Raw genomic sequence first — 18073 nt, 5'->3', positions numbered from 1 at the left:
ACTGAACTCCTTCCATGTAGTTGTGTGAGAAATATTTGTGAAATAAGTGATACAATGAAGGAAGCTTCTTCTGGCAGAACTTTGATGGTAATTCATATCACAATATCCAATATGCAAGTCTAGGTAACATAAAAACTAGTGTTAATATTTGAAAGATCCAATCAGGTGGGGAGAGTGGTGCTAGTCTGTAGTTATAATTGTCCGAGAGAGTGATAGCACTGATCTTTGGCTCTCAGGTCATTCTCTTCATAACAGAGCTGGCCTAGGTCATGGAGGATGAAGATGGGACAAGGCATGTGCCGCTCATTATGCAGCAGGCTGGCTTGGACTCCAAGTTTATAGGGTAGTAATGACAAGGATCCCAAGAATAGAAAGAGAGGAGGGGCTCAAATGTACAAATGGTTTTCAAGGATCTACTTGCTGTTGCATTGGCCACAGTGTATGGACTGATTGTTTATGACCCACCCCAAATTGTGTGATGAAGTCCTAACCCACAATGTAGTGGTATTTGGAGATGGAGCCTTTGAGAGGTAATTAGATTATGAGGGTAAGGACTTGGTCTGTTGGAATTATTGGCCTTATATGAAGAGACACTAGGGAGCTTGATTTCTCTCTGCATACATGCACCAAGGAAAGGCCTTGGGAACACTCAGTGAGATGGTGGCTTTCTGCAAGCCAAGAAGAAGATTCTTACTAGACCCCAACCATGCTGGTACCCTGATCTTGGACTTCCAACCTCTAGATGTACCTGAAAATATATTTTTCTGTTGTTTAAGTCACCCAGTCTATAGTATTTTGTTATAGCAGCCCACAGAGACTAATGCACATAGCAAGTCACATGGCCACGCCCATAGTAAAAGTGAAAGGGAACTATTTAAAGAGGTGAATACAGGGAGGGGAATAATTTGTGGCCAATTTCCCAACCTACCATAATTGTGTTACTATATAGTCCTTGAATAAGTATGATGCATGACTTAATAAAAAATATGTAGTTATAAATTAATGAACTAGTTTCTTTCAGTATAAAACATCAAAAAGGAAAGCTAACCCTTTAGAAAAATGACCTGGAGTCAGATATTTTGATATTACTCAGTGCTTACACATCATGCACTTAATTATTAAGTGTACTTCAGGACTATTATATGTTTTACTAGTTTTGCAGATGATCTCATATTTCCCAGTGGATATATTCATGAGACCAAATGACAATGCAGCAATGCAGGCTAAATATTAATTAAACCTACCTCCATGAAACCTGTTCAAAACTTAAAATCTCTATTATTTCATTGTCAATCGACCTTCAGGCAAATTTTCAAGAAATTTATGAGGGTGCCATCATGAATATGTGTTCCCAAGTGTCTCTTGGATAAAATATGACTCACGTCGTTCTTGTTCTTAAAATGATTAAGCCTCAAACCTGAACTTGACAGCAGAGTCATTGTACAGATTGATGTTCTCAATGACTCACATTTGACAGATTTTGCTTCTGATTTATTATGCTTCTAGGTATAAACAATTTACCTCACTTTTTAGTATTGTTACTATGCTCTTTTACTAATTGGGTGAAGAAAATTAATTTCTTTTATACTGATTTCATGTGCATTTAGAATAAACTAATTTTAAATTACTTTTACTTTATTAAAACATATCATTTTAATGTGTTTTTAGTATGCTGACATAATTTTGCTCTTTTCTTTTGTCAAGTAGCTTCTGATTTTTAAAAAATTTGTACTTAACAGGACACTAACATATACATATATATGTATATTTACTAATTATTGTTTTTTTTATTACCATGATCTAGTCAACACAGCAAATGTACTTAAAAAATAATAAAAGATAATTAGGTACAGCCCCCACTAAATGAGCTTGTAATTTCTCAAAAAACAAAAAAACAAAAAACTAAGCCCTAACCGGTTTGGCTCAGTGGATAGAGTGTCGACTGTGGACTGAAAGGTCCCAGGTTCAATTCCGGTCAAGGGCATGTACCTTGGTTGTGGGCACATCCCCAGTAGGAGATGTGCAGGAGGCAGCTGATCGATGTTTCTCTCTCATCAATGTTTCTAACTCTCTATCCCTCTCCCTTCCTCTCTGTAAAAAATCAATAAAATATATATTTTTAAAAAACTAAGAAATCCACTTTTCTCTTACTCCTCAGGAGTACTTGAATAATTATAATGTTTTAAAATATTTTTTAAAGAATTAAAGTACATCACATTAAAAAAGAAAACAAAATGCAATAAATGGAGTCAGGGACAATAATATAAAATTCCTTCCTACAGTATTTTCTTCTATTAAGTAGATAAGAGGAAATTACTATTTATTATATACTTTACCAAAATAGATTTAATAAATACAACCAATTTTAAGTAACATTTCCATAAGTTAGAAAGAAGATTCATATAATGCATATTCTGGAGCCTACCATTCAACTGAAGAATTCACTAGAAACATCACTTAAAATGATTTTATTCCTCTTCTTTTTCATCCTCAACCTACTCCCCAAAAAGGTAACCATTTTTTAAAACTTAGTATTAATTCATTGCTTTGGGTGGGTATGGGGGTATCTTTGTTTCCCAGTTTTATTGAGATATAACATTTTGTAAATTTATGACATAAAACATGATTTCATACATATATGAAATGATTGCCCCAATAAGAGTAGTTAACACCTTCATCACCTCATATAATTACAAATATTTTGGTGGTGAGAACAATTAAGATCTACTCTCTTAGAAACTTTAAATATGTAATAAAGTTTGGTTAACTATAGTAACCATGCTATATATTAGATCCCCAGAATGTATTTATCTTATTACTCAATGTGAGTACCCTTCATTCAACATCTCTCAAATCCCCCATCCCACAACCCCTGGCAAACACCACTCTACTCTTTGTTTCTATGAGTTTGATGTTTTTAAATTCCACATATAAGTGGAAGAGATAGGGAAAGACAGAGAGAAGCATCGATATGAGAGAAACACATCAATTGGTTGCCTCCTCCAAGTGCCCCAACCAGGGCAGGGCCAAGGAGGAGCCTGCAACCAAGATATGTGCCCATGATTGGAATCAAATCTGGGACCCTTTGGTTTTCAGGCCGACACTCTATCTAATGAGACAAGCTGGAGTATAATCATTATTTTTAATAATAAATCTTCCCTCCTACTCTGTGAGGGCTTATCTAGATTACTATAATGCATTTCACTATTTTGCTGATATATCCTCTATCTCCCTTCAATCATTTTCTTAACCCTATCTTTAGGATTATTTTCTAAAATGCAGACTAACTAAATAATTCTCTTGCTCAAAAAGCAGAATAAAAATTAAAGAAAAAACAATAAGTCTCTAATATGTCTCCAGCTAAATATTTCTTGGAATCACATGAGATCAGAGAGAGAAAGAGATCAAATGGCTTTTTCCATTACTGTTTCTCACCATTGCTAATGCCATCAGTGGAAACAACAACAACAACATTGCCTATGTAAATAAAAGTTCATGTCTCTTTTTTAAAATTAATTAATTTTTAAAAAATTCTTTATTAGTTAAGGTATTACAAATGTGTCCTTATCTCCCCCATGAACCGCCCCCCCCCCCCCCTCATGTTCTCATCCCCCTGTTGTCCATATCCATTGGTTTGACTTATATGCGTGTATACAAGTCCTTTGGTTGATCTCTTCCCCTTACCCCCTCCCTCCCCTACTTTCCCTCTGGGGAGTGATAGTCTGATCGCTGTTGCTCTGTCTTTGGATCTGTCCCTGTTTATCAGTCTATGTTGTTCTCTATAATCCACAAATGAGTGAGATCATGTGGTATTTATCTTTCTCTGACTGGCTTATTTCACTTAGCATAATGTTCTCCAGTTCCATCCATGCTGTTGCAAAAGGCAAGAGTTCCTTCTTTTTTACTGTAGCATAGTATTCCATTGTGTAGATGTACCATAGTTTTCTAATCCACTCATCTGCTGATGGGCACTTAGGCTGTTTCCAAATCTTAGCTATCGTGAATTGTGCTGCTATGAACATAGGGGTGCATATATCCTTTCTGATTGGTGTTTCTGGTTTCTTGGGATATATTCCTAGAAGTGGGATCACTGGGTCAAATGGGAGTTCCATTTTTAGTTTTTTGAGGAAACTCCATACTGTTTGTGACTGATCCTCAGGGACCAAAGCTGAGGTGCAGGCAGTAATGGCAAAAATGTTCCCTGTCCAAATCTATACCAAATTTGATCTTCTGTATCCTAAAACATCACTGCATACAGAGCCTCAAATTCTTTCAGGAAAACAGTTTGTTTAACTTCTGTATTTAAAATCTTTTTCCACTGGAATCCCCTTTCTGCTGTTGTTCCCAGATTTGAAATGTTGTCATTCTAGTAAGCAGGCCAGAGGGATAGCAACTTGTTCCTATTTCAAATGTTTGTCATGCTGTCTGTCAGGCGAGGGTGTTTGGTATGAGCAAACAAAAGCCAGAGAGCGTCATGCTCTCTTGTGGAGCATGAAGGAATGTAAAGGAAGCATTAGGACAAGGAAGTAAGTGAGAGCTTTTCATCCAAGGCTGAAGCAAAGACAGAAGAAGCATGAGTGAATCCCATGGAGCTGAGTGGAACCCAGTCAGGCAGGAGAATCTCTGGTCTGGATTACTCGGTAGGTGCCAGGGTGTATGAGAAAAAAGGCAAGTTGGAAACAAGGGAAACTAATGAAATGCTTAATTTGAAGATGATGCTTGGAATTCTGGATGTCTGCTGCCCAGTTGGCAGCCAAACCTGAAAGCGAGCAGCCTTCAGGAGAAAGCTACGGGGGAGGAAAAGGAATGCAATGTGCAATGGGGAAAGGTTTCTAGTAGTTGTGTTACTTCTAATTTGCTTTGGTACATGTATGTCATCAATTCCCAGAGGACTGTATTTGATTATTTATTCATGTATTTTTGTGGGAGCCACAGGCTTGACTAGCGCAGTGAGAAAAGGGGAAAGGGAGCAATAAGAGTTACTTCTCTGCGTTTGTGATGATAGTTCATTTCGGTGACCTTCCAGAGTGACAAGCAGGATCAGCCAATTGATTTATTTTCAACAGTTCATGTTGCTCCAATCTAGGTTGTATTTAAGTTCGGGTTCATTTTTTTTTTTCCAGTCAGCACCAACTTCATGACCAGTGTTCAGTGAATATTACAGAACAATAACATCAAATTCTGAATACAAGGCTGGAAATTGTGAATTCTGTGGAACTTCACAGTGAGGCTTCCTTAGAGAGGATCTTCATAGCGAATCTTCAGAATGTCATAAACTGTCATGAAAGTGATCACTTTCAGCTCTACCTCCTATGTCAGCTAGGTTTCATTGATCTTTTATAAGAAATGACAGCAGTTAACAGTCCCCACTGATATCAGTGTCTTAAAATTTGTAAGTTTGACATGAGGAATATCTTTTGGAATGCTTGTAAATGTTTATTCATTATTAATCACCTTATTTAAATTCTATTGAGCAATATATGATTGACATGATTCCTGTTTGGTAGTTTATAGTATAAATAGAGGCTCGGTGCATGAAAATTCGTAAACTGGGGCGGGAGGGGGCCCTCAGCCCAGCGTACACCCTCTCACAGCCCGGGAGCCCTCAGCCGCCCCCATCACTGCACCCTGTTGCTGCTGCCAGCCGCCACAGCTGCCTGCCCTCGGCCCTCGCAGCCGCCACAGCTTTGTCCGGAAGGACATTCGGCTGTCTGGCCTAATTAGCATATTATGCTTTTATTATTATAATTTTTTTTAATTTAAGGGTATATAAATGGGATAAATGGGAAACAAAGATGTATAGTGTATGAATTGTACTAGTAAATACTTCCTTAAAATATTTTGAGTATATAATGTGTGAAGTGCTGTTTTTATTCTATCTTTGAAAAATATCTTCATGTGATTTACTTGCAAAATCAAACCAATTGTCCCATTTTTATGGGAATTTATTTTATTTACTTTTTATTGAATTTATTGGGATGACATTGGTTTCCAAAATCATACAGGTTACAAGTGTATAACTCAACAAAACATCATCTGCACACTGCATCATGCACCCATTACCCCAAGCAGAGTCTCTTTCCGTTCCCATTTACCTCCCTTTGCCCACCTCCACCCACCCCCCTCTTTTCCTCTGGCTATCACCACGCTGTTGTCTGTGTCTATGTGATATATATATATATATATATATATATATATATATATATATATATCTGTTGTCTGTGTCTATGTGATATATATATATATATATATATATATATATATATATATGCCTAAGTGAGTGACCGGCTGACTGGCCAGTAGTTATAATGTGCAATGACCACCAGGGGTCAGACGCTCAATGCACAGGCATGGAAACATGGAACAGACTGATGAATCTCAGAGAGAAGGGGGAGCGGGGAGGACGGGAAGAGATTAATCAAAGATCTTACATGCATACTAGAGGCCCGGTGCATGGATTTGTGCACTGGTGGGGTCCCTCGGCCTGTTCTGCGGAGATCGGGCTGAAACCAGCTCTCCGACATCCCCCGAGGGGTCCTGGATTGAGAGAAGGTGCAGGCCAGGCTGAGGGTCCCCACCAGTGCATGAATCCGTGCACTGGGCCTCTAGTATATATATATTTTTAGTTAATCCTTTCACCTTCTTTTACCTACTCTCTCAACACCCCTTTCCTCTGACAACTCAGTCTATTCTATGTATCCATGCCTCTATTTCTAATTTGTTCTTCAGTTTATTTTTTCTCATTAGATTCCACATATAAGTGAAATCATATGGTATTTGTCTTTGACTGATTTATTTCACTTAGCATAATAATCTCCAGGTCTATCCAGGCTGTTTCAAAAGGTCAAAATTCCTCCTCCTCCTTTTTCTTCTTTTTTTTTAATGCCTGAGTAGTATTCCATTGTGTAAATGTGTACCACAGCATTTTTATCCACTCATCTACTAATAGGCACTTGAGCTGTTTCCAGATCTTGGCTATTGTAAACCCCCTGCAGTGAACATAGGAGTGCATATATTCTTTCAAATTGGTGTTTTGAGATTCTTAGGATATATTCCCAGAAGTGGAATCACTGGGTCAAAAGGCAGTTTCAGTTTTAATTTTTGTGGAAACTCCATACTGTTTTCCACAGTGGCTGCACCAGTCAGCATTCCCACCAACAGTGGGGGTGGGATCTTTTTTTTCACATCCTTGCCAGCACTTGTTGTTAGTTGATTTATTGTTGGTAGCTATTATGACAGGTGTGAGATGCTGTCTCATTGTGGTTTTAATTTGCATCTCTCCAGTAAATAATGATGTTGAGCATTTTTTTCATATGTCTATTGGCATCTGTAGTACCTCTTCAGAGAAGTGTCTATTCAGCTCCTTTGCCCATTTTTAGTTGAGTTGTGTCTTTCTGGTGTTTATTTGTATAAGTTCTTTATATATTTTGGAGATTAACCCCTTATCAGAAGTATCATTGGCAAATATGTTATCCTGGGAACATATTCTTTTACAGCACAAGACAATATACTTCAATATTTTAATCATGAGAAATGAAGAACTATTCAGATGTATACCATCCTCTGAGGATGTCATACAAGAGCTTTTATGGAAACTAAATTGTGATTTGGGAATTGAATACAATTCTAAACACATTTAAGGAACTAATGCTTGACCTTTAGTAGCCTCTAGTATTTAATTAAGCACATGTCCCTGTCTGTTTACATACTGGAATTCCCTCACTTGTTTCTTTCAAATGAACTTTTCACATTCAGCCTATAGTTTTTAGAATCTTGGAAAACTTGCTCAGATACTGTCTATCTGTTCATTAGTTATTTTTGAATGGCGGTAGCATTTTCCCAGAGAAAGGGAGAAATATGTTTTTCACATGCTAAGTTTATAAATAGGACTATTTTGGTGTCAGAGAATCAAATATGAGCTGAAAAGGAACATCAGGGAACACTTAATCCTACTCTATTTTTCTTTCTTCTTTCTTCTTTCTTTTTTCTTCTTTCTTTCTTTCTTTCTTTCTTTCTTTCTTTCTTTCTTTCTTTCTTTCTTTCTTTCTTTCTTTCTTCCTTCCTTCCTTCCTTCCTTCCTTCCTTCCTTCCTTCCTTCCTTCCTTCCTTTCTTTCTTTCTTTCTTTCTTTCTTTCTTTTTTACAAAAAAGCAAACTAAGAACCAGTGTGAAAGTCACTTGCTCAAAGGGTTACAACACTTTATTATAATACTGTGACGTTTATTGTGATATATGTATTTAAATTTTTCAGTGTTGTATCTCTGTACGTCACATAAAGCAAGTTACAGGACACGAGTCATTCTAATCATTTGCCCATTGTACATTTCCAACAGTCACTATTCCTTTCTATTCAGGCTGGTAGCATGTTTTATAGTATGACCCTTTGAACAATATTTTTTAAAGTATTTGGTTCTAGCTAGTGCAAATAGTAACTGAGTTCTGTGTGAGACATGTCTCTCTCAATAGACTTAATTATAGAAAAGTTAAGTGTATTAGACTTTTTGGGACCACACCATTGATCATTTCTTCACCTACACTCCCACTATTTGGCAAACTGAAAGAATTTACTAGTGTCTGACTTAAGCCTATAAAGAGGATACTACAGCTGAAGCCCATTAAAATGAACCACCCAGTGAATTTAGAGAAATGGTACAGTGGGGCCTTGACTTACGAGCTTAATTCGTTCTGAGACCAAGCTCGTTAAGGAGCTCGTTAACTCAAATTACTCTATCAACTCAATGCAAAAAATTGGCCGAGAGACAGCTGGTATCTCAAAAAACTCGTTAGTCGGGACACTCATAAGTCAAGGCCCCACTGTGTTAGTCAGGATTCTAAAACTTGGAAGGAAAGGGCTGTGGAACTCTTAGGAACTTAATCAAGTTATTACTTGTGTCTTCTATACACATGAGTGAAATTAATTTGGTGTTTTTATTTTTGTTCATAATCATTTGTCTCCTACCCATGCTTCTCATGCTTCCATACCCGCTGACTTTGAGCTAAGCTATATGACAATAAAATGCAAGCCAATGACATACACGCCATGTCCAAGAGTAAGCTTTAAATGTGCTTGTATGTATTGACTCTATACTTGTAGTCCTTATATTCCAATATGATAACATGTCCCTCTAGTCTAGATCCCTAAAAATAAAAACCTGTTTGAAGGTCTGCTAAAACACCGAGCCAACCAAAGCTATAGCTGACCCATAGCCTCCAAATAGCATGAAAATAAATAAGTATCTGTTGTTGTAAATCCTAAGATACTGGAGTTGTTTGAGAGAACAACAAAATATCAGATTGGACAGGTAAAACAAAATCCTCCAATATATAGCATGGGCTTTAGTGATGGGCAGCTGGTGGTCAGGACCCTGCTAGAGGAGTTAAGAAGAATGATAACTTGTGTTAGGTAGCAGCAAAATATTTTATAATACTTTTGCTATGATATCTTGAAAGCCAGAGAATGCACACAGTGCAGTTGGGGTTCTGGGACAAGAGATTTGTAGAAAAAAATATTGGTAGCATGAGTTGGCTGTTATTAGCTACTAGAGGCCCTCGGCCTGGCCTGCGGGATCGGGCCGAAACCGGCTCTCCGACATCCCCTGAGGGATCCCGGATTCTGAGAGGGTGCAGGCCAGGCTGAGGGACCCCACCAGTGCACAATTGGGGCCAGGGAGGGACGCAGGAGGTTGGCCAGCCGGGGAAGGGACCGCGGGAGGGTTCCAGGGCGTGTCTGGTTCATCTCGCTCAGTCCCGATCAGCTAGACCCCAGCAGTAAGCTAACCTACCAGTCAGAGCATCTGCCCCCTGGTGATCAGTGCACATCATAGCTACTGGTTGACCGGTCTACTGTCTGCCCCCTGGTGGTCAGTGCATGTCATAGCGAGCAGCTGAGCAGCTGAGCAGCCGTAGCATATCATTAGCATATTACGCTTTGATTGTTTGAACCGATGACCAGATGACCAGACACTTAGCATATAAGGCTTTTATTATATAGGATGTTTAATAGCTACTAGAAAAGGGGAATGAAACTTTTCACCTTTGCACACAGGGATGAAAAGAGAAAAGGAACAAGCCACACATTACAGAGCTTGCAGGGTTGAAGAATACATTTCCCTCCAATCTTTTGTCTGGTAAAAGATCCTCAAGCATGGCCTTCTCTAAATTCACTGGATGGTCCATTTTAATGGGCTTCAGCTGTAGTATCCTCTTTCTTTTTTAAAAAGAAATATTTTTATTGATTTTTAGAGAGGAAGGGAGAGGGGGAGAGAGAGAGATAGAAACATCAATGATTAGGGAATTGTTGACTGGTTGCCTCCTGCACAATCCTTCCTAGGGATTGAGCCTGCAACTCAGCCATGTGCCCTGACCAGAAATCAAACAGATACTTCCTGGTTCATAGGTCTACACTCAACCATTGAGCCACATCTGCCTCTTTCTTATGAAAATACATGTGATTGCTTTTAGGGACCACCTGGATAATCCAGGATAAACTCCTCTCTTCAATTCTTTAACCTAATCAGACCTTTTTGCCATTAGTCTTAGTCTGTTGGAGTTACTATAACAAAATACTGTAGGCTGGGTGGCTTTCTGGAGGCTGGGAAGTCCAAGGTTAAATAGGTACTAGCAGATTCAGTGCCTAGTGAGAACCAGCTTCGTGGTTCATACATGGCCATCTTCTTGTGTCTTCTCACAAGGCAGAAGGGACAAGGGAGCTCTCCTGGTGGCCTTTTATAAGGGCACTAATCCTATCTAAGCCTATTCATGAGGGGTCCACCCTCATCACCTAGGCGCCTTCAGAATTCCTCCTCACAGTGAAGATTAGGTTCTACGTATGAATGGGGGTGGGGGTGCACAACATTTAGTCTATAGCATTCCACACCTGGTCTTCTACAGTTGAAATTCTTCTCTCATGAAAATACATTTATTCCATCCTAATAGCCCCAACAATAGTCTTGTTCCAGCATCAGCTTAAAATTCAAAAGTCCAAAATCTCATCTAAATGTCATGGAAATCCAATATGGGTAAGACTTTAGGTATGAATCATCCTGAGGCAAATTCCTCTCCAGCTGTGAACTTGTAAATATTTCAAAGTATAATGGTGAGGCAGGTATAGGCTATCTACTCTCATTCCAAAGGGAGAAATAGGAAAGAAGAAGGGGGTAACAGGTCCTAAGTAAGTCCCAAACCCAACATTAAACTTTAAGAGCAAACAACATTGTCATATGGTCAAGTATAATCTTCTTTGACTGGATGTTCTGCCTTCTGGACTCATGGGGGCTGTGGCCTCACCTCCACGACTCTAACGGGTTGGAGTCCACTGGTTCTTCAGGGCTCCCCTGGGCATGGCCTGGTTGGGGCTGTCTGCAGAGCCCCACCCCTGCAGCAGTCCTCTGCTTGGGCTCTGCCCCTGATGTCTATGGCTCTTCCTGGATGGGATCCCGAGCCTGCAGCTCTGCCAGGCAACTTTTGAAATCTAGGTGGAGACAGCCATGCCCCCATGGCTCTTGCATTCTGCACACAGGCAAAGACGGTGGAAGAGTTTATAAACCATGAAAGTTTGCAGCCTGTATCCTCCAGAGGGGTGACCACAATGACCCCATACTTGGGCCCACTGGAATTGCACCTGGGGCAGCCAGGGAGCTCAGTGCTGGAGTGCAGAGAGCAGAACCAATGAGTGAGGCAGCACATGCCAAAGTCCCACATGCTCAGACAGACCCTCCTTTGAAACCACTCTGCCCCTGGGGCCCTGGTACTCTGGGCCTGTGAGGGATGAACAGCTTTTCAGGATTTCTGAATTGTCTTGGGGTTATTTTTCCACTGTCTTATAGTAACTCCGGCTTCTGTAGAAATGTATGACTAAACTTGTAAATGGTGTTTTGTCCATTCCTTTAGTATTTTTCTTTTTACCACACTTTCTCATCCTTTTCAGTATGGATGGTCTGAGAACTTTCCAAATATTTAAGTGCTGCTTCCTTTTTTTTTTTTTTTTTTTTTTAAATTAAATCTTTATTGTTCAGATTATTACATTTGTTCCTCTTTTTCCCCCCCATAACTCCCCTCCTTCCAGCTCCCACCCCACCCTCCACCCTCACTCCCCACCCACTGTGTTCATCCATAGGTGCATGATTTTTGTCCAGTCACTTCCCGCATCTCCCACACCCCTTTTTCCCCCAAGAATAGTCAGTCTATTCCCTTTCTATGTCCCTGATTCTATTATAATCACCAGTTCATTCTGTACATCAGGTTATTTATTCACTTGATTCTTAGATTCATTTGTTGATAGATGCATGTTTGTTGTTCATAATTTGTATCTTTACCTTTTTCTTCTTCTTCCTCTTCTTAAAGGATACCTTTCAGCATTTCATATAATACTGGTTTGGCGGTGATGAACTCCTTTAGCTTTTCCTTATCTGTGAAGCTCTTTATCTGACCTTCAATTCTGAATGATAGCTTTGCTGGATAAAGTAATCTTGGTTGTAGGTTCTTGGTATTCAGCACTTTGAATATTTCTTGCCATTCCCTTCTGGCCTGCAAAGTTTCTGTTGAGAAATCAGCTGACAGTCGTATGGGTATTCCCTTGTAGGTAATTGAGCCTCTTTCTCTTGCTGCTTTTAAGATTTTCTCTTTGTCTTTTGCTCTTGGCATTTTAATGATGATGTGTCTTGGTGTGGTCCTCTTTGGATTCCTTTTGTTTGGGGTTCTCTGCGCTTCTTGGACCTGTAAGTCCATTTCTTTCACCAGGTGGGGGAAGTTTTCTGCCATTATTTCTTGAAATAGGTTTTCAATATCTTGCTGTCTCTCATCTTCTGGCACTCCAATGACTCTGATATTAGACCGCTTAAAGCTGTCCCAGAGGCTCCTTACACTATCTTCACACTTTCGGATTCTTTTTTCATTTTGCTTTTCCAATTGGGTGTTTTTTGTCGAATCTTTGGTTTGATTATTGTACTCCTCTGGTCTGCTATTGGGTATAATATTCTTTATTTCAGTCCGTGTATGCTTACTTTCTAATTTCTTTATCGTAGCATCGAGGGTCTCATTAGTTTTCGTGAGGCTCTGCACAAATTTATGGCAAGCCCTCAAAATTGCGATTCTTAGCTCCATATCCTCCATTTCTGTCATGTTTTTTTGTCTCCGCATCTTTTATGCTTTCTTGGTGCACCCCCTTGTGGTCTCTGTGCGCAGTCTTGTTCTAGCCAAGCCTTAATTGTTGTAGTTAACACTAGAGGGGTTTGACCACCAGGCCGGCTGGCTGTGGAAATCAGCTGTGTGGAAAACGTCTGCCTTCTGGGGAGGTGCTAATCCAGCCTTTGCCTGAGGCAATCGGCAAATGGCTGTGCGCAGGTTTTGGGCGGGGCGGGATCAACAGGGCGGGCGGAGGGAGCAGTTATGGCCACGCTCAGTCCCGTTCCCAGAGGCTCTGCTTCTCAGAACCCCGGCAGCCGCTGAAAACCTCGGAGAGAAAGCTGCCCTCAGGTCCCAACTGATGCCGGATAATCCCGCTTCTCCCGTTTGAGTCTGGGTCCCTAGAGACTCGCCCGGATCTGGAGCCCAGAGTCTGAGACTCACTCCCGGCAGAAAACGACAACCGCGCCCTCAGCCACCAGCCCGCTTTGCGCGCGCACCTCGGTACCTTTGTATTTTCCACACTGCGCCGCCTCTGAGCCTCGATTTGCTGTTCTCTTTCCTTCTAGTTGTAGAGTCTCTCTTCAGCCAGCCTTCCTGTGGTTCTGGGTGATGTCCGTTCAGTCTTTTAGTTGTATTTTTGAAATGGTTGTTTGCGGCAGCGGTCTCCGGTGTTTACCTACGCCGCCATCTTGGTCTCTCTCCGCTGCTTCCTTTTTGATTAACAGCCTGCCTTCATTCATTTCTCTCTTCTGAACATTTTAAATAATGCACATTAAAAAATGTATCCTTACAAATTGTTCTGCAACCCAAATATACAATAGATTGGAAAACATTTGTTTTTAAAAAAAGCTTGGGCTGGGGGTAGGGTGAGTTGGAGGGGATAAATTGGGGGGAGGAAAGAGGACATATGTAATACTTTTAACAATAAAGATTAAAAAAGAAAAGCCAATGTGAAAAGACAGGTCAAAACAACTAGATCAGTATAGGTTTTATATGGCTCTGACTTTACAGTTTTCTTGCTACATCATCAATGCCAGAAATCTGTTCCTTCAGCTGGCTCCATTGCTTGGGATTTAAGGAAATACCTTTTCTTCTGGTTTCATTTCACTTTCTGGATCCATCCAACATTCTCTAATATCAATTAGGACTTTTCCTTTCAAGTCCTGAACGCTGACAGAACTCATTTTCCCAGTCTGAAACATTATCTCTACTGCTTAGAAGATGACGGGCTCTTGAAGCTTCAGTAGTCTTTTGCTTCTTATTTTATCTTATTTTTTTTTATTAAATTGGTTGGGATGACATTGGTCAACATGAACATATAGGTTTCAGAAGTGGGTTCCGATGTTACAACATCTGTATTTTGCACCATGTGCCCACACCCAGAGTCAAATCTCCTGTCACCTTATATTAGGACCGCCTTCTCCCCCCACCCCCTTCCTTCTGGCAACCACCACAATGCTGTTTGTGTTCATGAGTTTCAGTTTTATATCCCACAAATGAGTGAAATCATAGCTTTTTAATTTTAGCTTTTTCTGACTGACTTATTTCACTTAGCATAATGTTCTCAAGGTGCATCCATGTTGTTGCAAACAGCACTGTTTCATCCTTTCTTATGACTGAGTACTATCCCATTGTGTATATGTGCCACATCTTCTTTATCCAATTCTCTATTGTGGGGCACTTTGGTTGTTTCCATGCCTTGGCCACCGTGTGTAATGCTGAAACATAGGGATGTTCACTCTCTGACTGCTCCATGCTCACCCTGCTGGGCTCCCCGCTCCCTCTGGCCCCACAGCCCTCTGTTCCTCCAGCCTGGCCGGTAGAAGTGCCTGCTACTGCCAGCTTTCTTCCTTCTCCCTGCAGGCCGAGCCCTGAGCTCCAGGCTGCAGAGCTGCATCTGCGGGCCATCTGCGCTTTTCTCTCTTCTCATTTTCCCGTTTAATTCCGGATGCCCACCTTTACGTGTTTCAGTGTGAGGGTCTCTCAGGTGTGCATCTGTGTTGAGCAGGGAAGGGATTTCTTTGTTGAATTATAGATGGTTAACTTGTTGAAATGCCCAGGAGAAAAGAGAAGTTGAACCCTTATGCTGCCATTCCTCTGACATCACCAGTCTTTTGCTTCTTTATACGTTTTTCTGAAGAAACGTGCTTTCTCCTCTCTAACTCTTTGTCAACTTCACTGTCAGAATCGCTTCCAGAAGAGCTTGAAGAAACAAGTCCCTTTGACTTGGGCAGTGCTCCATGCCTGCAACCGACCATCCCCGTGCTCGCTCTCTCGCTCACTACTCTCTTCTGACTTTTTCCTCGAAGGAGCCAGGAGGAATCAAGGCCACTCCTTCAACATTTTGCTTAGAAATATCTTCAGCTAAATGTCCAATTTCATCACAGCTCCTACAGTAGAAGTTAGAAAATGATCTTAATTCAGCCAAGTTCTTTTCCACTTTATAACAAGGACTATCTATCCCCCATTGTCCAGTAACATTTTCCTCATTTCCATCTGAGACTTCATTAGAATGGCCTTTATGTTCTGTATTTCTACCATTTTCTATTTAAGATGACAGGTATTCTTTTAAGAAGATGTAGGCTCTCTCTATAGCTCTATGCTTTTCTTTCTAGGCTCTCACCAGAATTGCTCTCAACAGTCATTTACAGGCAATAATCTTTTTCTAGTATGTACCTCAAAACTCCCTGTAACGCAGTTCCAAAGCCACTTTCACATTTGTAAGTATTTCAGGGAGCTCTCTGGGACCTCATTTATAAGGGTACTAATTCCATTTACAAAGTCTTCACTCTAATGACCTAATTGCCTTCCAAAAGCTCCATCTCCTAATGCCATCATATTGGAGATTAGATATTAACATGAGAATTTTGGGGGAACACAAATATTCAGTCTATAGGACCATGTAAAGCATATTATAGATCTGGGGGTTAGGACAGGATATGGACATCCTTTTTGGCAGTCACTATTCAGCCCACTATAATTGTATTTTCAAAATTCTAAAAGTGTAGTATTAGGGGAACTGTTTAGTATGGGATATCAGTGTCTAATTTTTCATAAATAATTCTGTGCTAGTTCATATTGTTTTCCCTAATTTTCCCATTATAAAAACAACTTTAGTTAGTTTGACCCTTATTACAATTAACATTTTCAGAGTCCTTTTAATACAGCTATAATTTACATCTAAAAATAGGTTTTGTGTTACTGACATTTTGTGGGCCATGCACTATCGACATCTCTCTTGTCTAGTTGTCAAAGTGAATCAGTCAGTAGGGTTTAAAAGATGGACCACTTTAAAAAAAACACAACTTTCCAGGACTAGATTCCAATTTTAATTCAGTTATATAAAAGAAAATATTTGGTTCAGCTTAATTTCTGTTATAAAGTTGGATGAGTTATCACCTAAACTTAAACATTGTACATTAATTTGGCATTCCTATATCCTTTTATATAATAAAGAAAAAATAGAGAGCAAAGGAGCATATTAATCCCTTTAGGTGAAAACAGGCCGTTTTAGAGGTAAGATGTGTAGAATAACTTGTGCTTTATCTCTAAACTATCTAGAAAAATTTATTGTGAAGCCAATAGTCTCCTAACCACTACTGATTTAATTTGGGATTAGTTTGCTAAGTACATTATTTCTGGACTGTATTTTGAAACATAGACTTCTGGATGCCACAGACCAGGGGTGGGGAACATCCGACACGCGTGCATGCTCTATAAGGCCCACAAAATCATTTGGTCTGGCCCCACCAAGTCATTAGGGGTGAGTTAATTAAATGTTTGACCAAGTACAGCAGGCTAATTTTTAAGTTGATAATTTTGTATGGCCCACAACTGATGTTATATATGTCCAAATGGCCCTTGGCAGAAAAAAAGTTCTACACCCCTGGCATAGACTATTAAATTGATGTATCCCAATTTAGATTTGGTAAGTTGAAGAAATAATTATTCATAAAACATGTGAAGAAACATTCTGATATTCTGTACAACTGAATGAGAAAGACCCTTGAATATAATACTAGAGGCTAACTATTGACCATTGCTGATATTTTCATTACTTTTTTTTTCTTGATTCTCACCCAAGGATATGTTTTTACTAATTTTAGAGAGAAAGGAAGGGAGAGGGAGAAAAAGAAATATCAATGTGATAGAGAAACATCAATGTGATAGAGAAACATCAACGGGTTGACTTCGAAATGCACCCTGACCAGGGATCAAACCCACAACCTGGGTATGTGCCCTGACCGGAAATCAACCTGCAACCTTTCAGTGTATGGAATGATGCTCCAAACAACAGAGCCTCACCAGCCAGGGCTAGTTTCATTACTTCTTTATCCTAGATCTTCTTCATAAGGTAATCAACACAGATTGATTTCTAGAAGATAAGGCAAAGTTCTTGGGGGTTAGCATATCCTCCCACATAAGTTTTTGAAAAACCCTTTGTGGGGGTTCAGAATGAGCCACCCCAATATGTGCCTCTGTTGTATGCAGATTACTTTGAGCTAAAGGCAAACCTAGTCACAGGCTCAGGAGAAACTTCTGCTCCTCCCTTAACTACCTAGAAGGACTTGAATCAGGGGTCTCGCCCATAATAAGACACTATCAGAGATAACTTTACGTATCTGTAGAGCAGGGCAGACTTCTGTTTACTAAAATCTGCTCTTAGCATCCTGCAATGACCCTTTGAAGCCCCCATGATGCATTCCCTCCCTAGCTCAGGGTGTCCTATATACTCAATCCCCCTTTCTATCTTTGAACCTCTTGTGAATGTGGGGTCTCTGACTCTCTCATGTATGTGGGTTCCCATACACATGTATGTATTAAATTTGGTTATTTTCTCTAGCTAATCTATCTCATGTCTATTTGATTATTAGATGAGCCAGAAGAATCTGGAGGGTAGAGGGAAGTGTATTCCTCCCCCACAACTTGAAATAGTCAGATATTTTCAG

At 39.9% G+C, this 18073-nt stretch overlaps 1 protein-coding gene across 5 annotated transcripts in view; it reads left to right on the top strand.

Annotated features, from left to right (window-relative positions):
- Positions 1-18073, top strand: part of SLC16A7 (solute carrier family 16 member 7) — a 377073-nt gene that overhangs the window by 284254 nt on the left and 74746 nt on the right. Inside the window, exon 1 of one of the 5 annotated variants that reach the window (XM_070409840.1) lies at positions 4561-4640. The exons of the other annotated variants lie outside the window; for them this stretch is intronic. The gene's annotated coding sequence lies outside the window, so the exon portion shown is untranslated. Of the gene's footprint in view, positions 1-4560; positions 4641-18073 lie in introns of those variants that run through there. 5 annotated transcript variants of the gene reach the window in all.

This window comes from Myotis yumanensis, unplaced genomic scaffold, assembly GCF_028538775.1.
Source record: "Myotis yumanensis isolate MYYU_CA2020_CCGP unplaced genomic scaffold, mMyoYum1.0.hap1 SCAF_3, whole genome shotgun sequence".
NCBI classification, from domain to species: Eukaryota; Metazoa; Chordata; class Mammalia; order Chiroptera; family Vespertilionidae; genus Myotis; species Myotis yumanensis.
The sequence above is the reverse complement of the archived record's forward strand: the minus strand, read 5'-3'. Positions and strand labels throughout refer to the sequence as shown.